Source organism: Vombatus ursinus, unplaced genomic scaffold (assembly GCF_900497805.2).
Source record: "Vombatus ursinus unplaced genomic scaffold, bare-nosed wombat genome assembly UNPS02010461.1, whole genome shotgun sequence".
Taxonomy (NCBI): Eukaryota; Metazoa; Chordata; class Mammalia; order Diprotodontia; family Vombatidae; genus Vombatus; species Vombatus ursinus.
The window spans coordinates 10345324-10353107 of NW_020950239.1; the positions used below are offsets into that span (position 1 = coordinate 10345324).

Consider the following 7784-nt stretch of genomic DNA (forward strand, 5'->3'; position numbering starts at 1 on the left):
AGATCGGTTGTTTTTCCAATGAGGTATTTTACATTTTCTTCTATTTTTTCATCCTTTTGAATTTGATTGATTCTTAATGCCTCATAGAGTCATTAGCTTCCACTTGCCCAATTCTAACTTTTAAGGAGCTATTTTCCTCAATTAGCTTTTGTATTTCCTTTTCCATTAAGCCAATTGTACTTTTTGAGGAGTTGTTTTCTTCAGTGGATTGTTGTATCTCCTTTTCCATTTGGTCATTAATACTTTTTAAGCAGTTGTTTTCTTTCCCCGAGCTGTTAGCTCTTTTTTTTTCATAATTCTCTTGCATCACTCTCATTTTTTCTCACTTTTTCTTCTATATTTCTTATATGATTTTAAGCTCTGTTTTGAGCTCTTCCACGAGTTCTTCCTGGGCTTGAGACCACTTCCCATTTTTCTTTGAGGTTTTGCCCATAGGTTTTTTGACATTGTTGCCCTCTTCTGAGTTTGTGAAACTCTTCTGAGTTTCTTGATCTTCCCTGTCACCATGATAACTTTCTATGGCCAGATTCTTTGTTGTTGTTTTTTCTCATTTTTTTATTTGGCCTTTTATCTTTCTTTTAAATTTGAGCTCTTTATCTTTCCAGTCTGCCTTTACCTTACTCCTCTCTATGTAATCTATGATACAGTGACCGTGTGGCCTCCTTGCTGTCCTTCACACACAACATCCCATCTCCCAAATTTAGACATTTTCACTTGCTGTCTCTCATATCCCGGAATTTTCCCTCTCCTGTATTCTTCCTGGTATCCCTTGATCCCTTCAAGTTTTAGCTAAAATCCCTCCTTTAATATGAAGCTTCTCCTGATTCCTCTTAATTCTATTGCCTTCCCTCTGTTGATTACCTTTTATTTATCTTGTATATAGCTTATTATGACATGGTTGTTTTAATATCATCTCCCCTATTAGACTGAGCTTCTTTAGAGGAGGAACTATTTTTTGCCTTTCTTTAGCATTCCCAGCACTTAGTATAGTGTTTGGTTATTAGTAGGCACCTAATAAATACTTGTCAACTTGACCTTACGTGACTATCCACTTCCATTTTCTGGATGAGTTCATCCCATTCATGCTCACAGTTATGATCATTAATTGTACATTTCCTTCCATTCTTTTCTTTTATTCTTTCGCCTCTGCTTACTTCTTGCTTAGTCTTTACCAAGAAGAAAGTGGTGAGAGAGGAGATGCTCCTTTTCCTTTTCTCTTGCCCAGAGCTGAATCATAGCTGTTACTATTGTTACTATTTCCCTTTTTCTTTCAAATCCATCTTCATGTTCTATCTCCAATGACTAGAGTAGCTTATGTCTACTATCTTTACTAATGTGCCCTACCTCTTTTCTGTCCCCTTCATGATCTTCCCATTCCCTCTTGTTTCCCTGGGAAATGAATCTACACCCAACTCTGTGTGTGTGTATGTGTTCTTTCCTTCTTTAGAACAAACTTGGAAAGGGATAGTTAACACACTGGATGACAGAGGTGGGATCCAAGAGTACTATACTCCTTTGATATTATAACTGAGTAACCCTATAAAAAAGGAAAAGAGACTTGAAGACTATGACCTGTTCTTAACAAAGCCCTGGGCTCTTGGTCACTATCACTTCCTTCATAGATGAGATTAATAATCTCATTAATAATACATTCTAGAATTTCCCCAGGAATCAAAGTCAAGCTCATGGAACTAGAACTTGCAGAATCTATTCTCTTGCCTTTTTTTTTTTAAAAAAATTAGGACATTTGCCCTTCTCCTGTCCTATGATATCACTCCCATTCTCCACCATCTTTCAGATATCTTTGCCAGTCAGAAATCACATGTCAGGTCTTTAGTGCCTAATGATGGAGTTTATCTGGACCAGGGCAGCTCAATATTCTACTATCCCCTTCTTTACCATGGGCATCAGCTCCCTGTCAGACTTTTTTTTGTTGTTGTTTTTTAATTTCTAATACTAAGGTCATTCTTCTTGGCAGAGAAAACAGAATCAACATAAGAATTGAATAGTTCTACTCCTGTTGTCAAGTAACCTCATCCAATCCATTTTAAGTAATGGTGGATCTTCTTTGTTCTTCTTCTTTACCCAACTATACCTTTAAATAAAAGCCCTTTTTGTTGTTGTAAATCAATGAGAAAGCATTTGTCAAGCAACTACTTTATGTCAGGCACTGTGTCAGGGAATGGGGATATAAATACAAAGGATGAAACAATCTCTAGTCTCAAATGACTTTCATTTTGACAAGGAAAGACAACACATATAAGTATATACAGAATAAATATGAAGAGAATTAATATGAAGTTGTTAACTGCAACGTAATTTGGAGAGAAGGCACTAGCAGGTGAGGGGGGAGTGAGGAAAGGTTTCCTATAGGTGGTATTTGAGCTGAATTTTGAAGGAAGAGTTTGGAAAAAAGAAGTGATTAGGTTGAGGTCAGGAGGGAGTGCATTTCAGTCATGGAGAAGACCCTTAGCTTTCCTTGCTATCCTCAGCTTATTCTGAGTTTTAAAAGTCCTGGAATTATTTTATGTACAATGTTACATTCTTATGTTCATCTTGTTATCTCCCCTTGCTTCCATCTTTTGAAGATCTCTTTCAAAAATCTGTTAGTTGGTAAGATTCCCCTGCATTCACAACCTTCCATGTTTCCTTCTTATTAGAATTATTTCTCTATGCATCTTTAGAATTTCATTCTTGAGTTTCCTGCCCCTCTTACGCTGATTTCCCCTGCAGAATTTAAGTCCATGGGATCCTATCTATCATTCCTCTGAAGGTTGCTTTCCTAAAATCTTGGGTGCATGAACTTCTCACAAACTCTATGAGATCATAGCTACTGCCCTCCAACCCCCCCAAGGTTTCTATAATTTCCAGTCCAGCAACAAGTTTTTCCTGGCTAGTAGGAAACATATTCAGAACAAAATTTCTACTTGTTGGTTTCTCCACCTCTTGAAGGGTAGAATTATCATTAAGTTGAGTCAAACAGTTATTATCTAGTCTACTTTTGGAGGTTAAAAGAGCTCCAGCAGATGTCCTGATCATAAAAGCTCCCACAACTTCTGTGCCAGACTTGTTTCCTGTATTCATCCATTTCCACTTTCTGTCCAGGTGATCTGTAGTACACTGACAAAATTTATTTGTTTCTTCCTCCATCTATCTTCCCATACTTGCTCTCAACCATTCATTCTTTTTCTGATTCCTTGATTTCCTCACATTGTTACCAGGTAGCATTGAAATACTTTAACATATGTATATAATAAAATTAGTTAAATTTGTATTACGGCTTTACGGCATTATTGCTTAAATTTTTTTTTTTAAGAAAACAAGTGTTTATTTCAAGTCTGAAAAGCAATGTTTAAACATTATCCAAATTGTTTTCAATGTAAGAAATTTTTAAAAAACCAGCACTTTGGGGAAAAGTTTACAATTTAATATAAAATGTAACACTACAAAATGGCACTTTTGACAAAGTACTCAAGAATATATTTCAAGATTCCCAGTGGGTTAAGATTTGTTAATATAGCTTATAAACTTAAGAATGCATTATAATTCCAATTAAAGTGAACAAGTAGTTATTGAGGAACAGTTTCCCCTCAAATTTAAGAATGAATTTTTAATAATTCTAGTCAATATTTGAAATACAAAGATAGGGGAAATTAAACGATTAGAACAATTACTTTGTAATTGTGTCTGGTTCAACAATGTAGCAGCTAAAATACTTTATGGTTTCCCTTTATGGTTTTCCCATGTTTCTTTGCATCACTATATTTGATGTTTTTCTAAACAAAGAAATATTAAACTTTCTACCCTTACAAACAAGGTGTTTCCAAATGACCTTAGTTAATTACATATATGTATAAATGTGATATATACTTATGTATGCATTAAATGTAATTAAGCCAGAAACAAATTTTATGTCTGGAAAGCCTTCATTATTGCATTAATGAATCCATTGTCAGCTATGAAATTGAATTTTTAAAAGGAGAAAAGAATAAAAATTAATTCAAACCTTTGGAATTTGGACATTTTCAGTACCACATATTGCTTCCAAAACTTTATCTAACAAAAAGATAATTACTTTGTAGGACTGTTGTCTAGACATCTACTTCTTTTCTCCAAATATAATTTCTTGTAGGTCTGAAATATTATTTTTGAATCTTTTAGTGAGTTTGGAACAGCCTCGAATCTATTTGCGCTGAATGTTGTCTTGCATACTCTTTTTTTTTTGATGGAAGAGAAACTATTCATTCAGTCTTTACCATTTTGTAATACTAATGTATCTTTTCCCCTTGATGCAGAGGAATTCCAATACCTGGAACACTGGTCTGAGCACCATCATCCAATCTATGCAACTGCTACTTATTGAGTTTCAAATTCTTCTTCTTCTTCATGTCTTCGCTTCAAGTTGCCACAAATATCAGCTTGAAAAGTTACTGCTCTTTCCCGTTTCAATGGTGACAGCTGTACAGTTAATTTTTTTTTTTTGGCTAGGCAATGGAGTTAAGTGACTTGTCTAGGGTCACACAGCTAGTTGTACAGTTAATTTTGCAAGATAAATGGCTTCGCATTCCTGAAGTTGGTGGACAAATCCAGCATTAGGACAAACACAGGACCTTTTTCCTTCCATGGGGATAAATCCATCTTTGAATTTCATTCTAAGTGTCTCTATAACATATGCAATAACCAAGGAAGTGCTTCTGGAAATCCCGGCATTTCCATGGATAAGTACTTTTGTATTGCTTATAGGGGAAAAGTGTACTATGTTTTCAACTGGATTGTCTGCAGTCTCCAAGACTAAATATCTCAAGAATAGCAGAAAGTTAAGTTTGATAAATTTTGCTTCAAGACTTTGCCTTGTCTATATGACATGGGCTGTTCCAAGTTTCTGCAGTTCGAGGAGTTTACTTTTTGTAGCAGAAAAATATGGGCCAAGAAACAATCTAGGGAGAATATCTCGCAACTCTCTCCTCATGAATTAGGTCCAAGCCTCAGCCTCTTCTTTGCACAGTGGGAGGCAGGGAATCTCTATCAACAAGTGCTCCATTGCCTTCAGCAGGCACCTGGCTAGGGCACAGCTCAGCTGTCTTGTTGTTTGTCCTTCATTCTTGAAGAGGATCATGACATCAGGAATGTGATGTCATGACTTGCAAGTCAATTGGATTAAAGTGAGGGAGGGCAGCCTCACTTTCTCCTTCAGAGCCATCTGGGTCCAGTGCCAAGACATAGATCAGGATGAGTAGAGATGGCCCCTGCTAAGCTTTCTTAGAGGGTCTGGTATCCCAGCAGGTGAGCCCTCAGGCTGCTGCAGTGGTCCAGTGTAATAGCAAAGAGAGCTGGAGGTCCCAAGGGACTCTACTTCAGCTTGACTCCTTAAGGCCATGTGGCCTTTTATACTCCTGGTCTGCTGTTGAATCACTCCTCACATTTTCCCAAGCCATCTCCCACCCCTCCCTCCACACCTAACACCTCTTCCCCCCACCCACATTCCCTTTGATTGGATCAAAAGCCCATTGGGAGACACTGGCCTTAGGGAAGATCCTTTATCCCATTGAATTTTTGCTCTTAAAATCATATAGTCTTAACAATCAAGTAAGAGTAAGTGATGATGTACACAATGAGAAATCACTTCTGCCACCCCCCATACATTGCCAGTTAATATGTACTATATTTGAAATTTCACCATTAGAGAATCATTCTTTTTTTTCTTGAGTAGAGAGATGGTGGATTACTAAGACAGAAGGTTGTATCCATTGTTAGACACTAGGACAAACTATTGCATGACTTGTCAGGTGTCATCTCTGTATATATGTATTTTTGCTTATTGCTTTAAACTTATCACAAGAGAGTGGTGAAATGTTGAAATAATTGCACCATAAAGACAAAACCATCAATAAAATATATCCTTTGTAGATGCAATTGCCAGGGTCGCATGATCTTGGTCACTAACAAAAGAGTAGCTATTTTCTACAAATACTCCTACTATTAACAACCTCAAAAATGCATCAAATCTATAGTAATTAAACCTGAATTCACAAGATAATGCAACAGAAACAGCACAGAAAGGAAAGTTTTCATGTAATGACATCAGGCAAGTACTTTTAAGTTTCCCTCTCTGACTTTTTTATCTACAATCCAGTGGGGGCCATGTCCTAAGAGTACAACTTTCCCCTTTTTGCATGTAAATTTTTCCTTAGAAGAACTGGAACTCTTCCATATTGCTTTGACCACAGAGTAGCAGCATGAATAATACTGGAACCTTTTTTTTTCTTTTTTTACATTAATACATATTTATAGAATAAAGCAAGCATTTCCATAGCAGTACAATAAAAAAGATTGTATTTAAAACTGCAAATCTACTAAATATAACTTGCTATTCCTTTCAAATATACAACAAAATTATCATGTAAATTTCTTTTTTTCTTTTTTTCTTTTTCCTACCCACTTCCCACCCTGCCCTAGAGATGGCTACCATTAAACACAAATAGGTATATGTGTAAAATTATTCTACACACACTTATTTTATACATATTTCTCTTGTACCCTCTTGAATTAGCTATGGCATTGTCATTTTTATATTTGACTGCTTCTTTTTTCCTTTTCTTCTAGGGAACACATTTTAACCAATTTTTTTTTGTACTTTTTCTAGCTTGTACACAAACTTGCCCCTTCCTAGGAAAAGACTTAAAATCCAGATACTCTTCACTGTTCACATTCTTAAATAGTTCTTCTGGACATAAATTCCAGCATTCTTGGTTTTTTCAAATTATCTTTCTCTAATGAAAAGGAGTCTTTATTGGTCTCATTACCATCATTACCAAATTTTACTTGATTTACGGAGAAAAAAACTTATTTATATAGAGAAAGTAAAGATTTTGAGGAGGTAAGGCATATTTAAAAAATTCATTAGTTCCTGTCCTTCAGAGTGTTTCTTAACATTAGTTTTTCATTTTGTAATAGCAGGTCCTCTTTGCATACATATTTTTTAAAAACACCTAACTAAAGCAAAGTTTTACATTAAACCAAGTGTTTTTAAACTGGGATCCATGTTTGTAAAAATATTTTGATAACTATTTCAATATCATTGACTTCACATCTATCTTTTTTGTTGATGAATATGCTCAGATTTTGGAGTATATCATTTTGGGTCTCATCTTAAACTTTTTGGCTATTTAGAATATATATATATATATATTCATCTACTATATTTTATGATGAGTAAAAATTAGTCTTGTTTTACTTGAATTTCTTTTTCTTGATATTCAAAGGACTTTATTGTGGTCACCTACATAATTTGCTGTTTATTATTAGAATTGTTATGTGCCTTGGATTATATATATATATATATATTTGGTCTCAGTTGTAATCCTTATATGTTTTATCATATACATTTAAAATATTCTCAGAAGGGCTCCATAGATTTTGCCAAACTGCCAAAGAGGTCCATGACACACACAAAAAGAATCTATGCTTTAATCTATAGTTGAGGACATTCTGCTTGGTGGAATTTTGAAACTATTGTGAAAAAAATTACTGATACTTTTCCATTTTTGTGTAGTGCTTCTTTTATGTACCAAATGTCTTTGCACTGTGATGAAGGGCTTTTCATAGATCTTAAAATGTAATACTTTTCTGAACTTTCCTTCTTCCCTTTTCTCTCTCGTGGTTATTTTGAACAGTGTATACCAAACTAGAGCCATATTATTGCCATAGATTTGATTCCACAAAGTTTCACTTAGAAGGTAAAATTTCCTTACTTATGCTAGAATCTTTATTTCCAGTTTTTTGTT

The 7784-nt window shown here is 35.0% G+C and overlaps 1 pseudogene; it reads right to left on the bottom strand.

Annotated features, from left to right (window-relative positions):
• Positions 1–4356: 4356 nt before the first annotated feature.
• Positions 4357–5041, bottom strand: LOC114037583 (annotated as a pseudogene).
• Between the last annotated feature and the right edge of the window lie 2743 nt (positions 5042–7784).